Consider the following 377-nt stretch of genomic DNA (forward strand, 5'->3'; position numbering starts at 1 on the left):
AATAATTTGCCTGAACTAGGAAAAGCATTATATACTGCATGAACACATACTTCTAAATAAGAAGTATGGAGCATGTGAAATAGGCTTTCTACTTAGCGAATAGAGCTTTTTCACACTGAACCAGCAGAACAGATTAAATCTTGCATGTTGCATCCTGTTTATACTTACATTTGCTGTGAAATTTTTAGAAAAAGTGTCAAAGTTGATGACACTTTTCTATTTGTATATTTAATGCTTCTAATTGGAATCTGAGGTACAGTTGTTTTGTGTCATGTGTGCTTTGTTTGCTTGGCTAGTTGCAGCTGCTAACTTCCTAGCCATGTGAAGAAACTCACTGACCAATACAAAAACATATTTACACTCTAGTAGGTAGCAAT

The sequence above is a fragment of the Natrix helvetica genome (assembly GCF_964273705.1).
Source record: "Natrix helvetica genome assembly, chromosome: 3".
Taxonomy (NCBI): Eukaryota; Metazoa; Chordata; class Lepidosauria; order Squamata; family Natricidae; genus Natrix; species Natrix helvetica.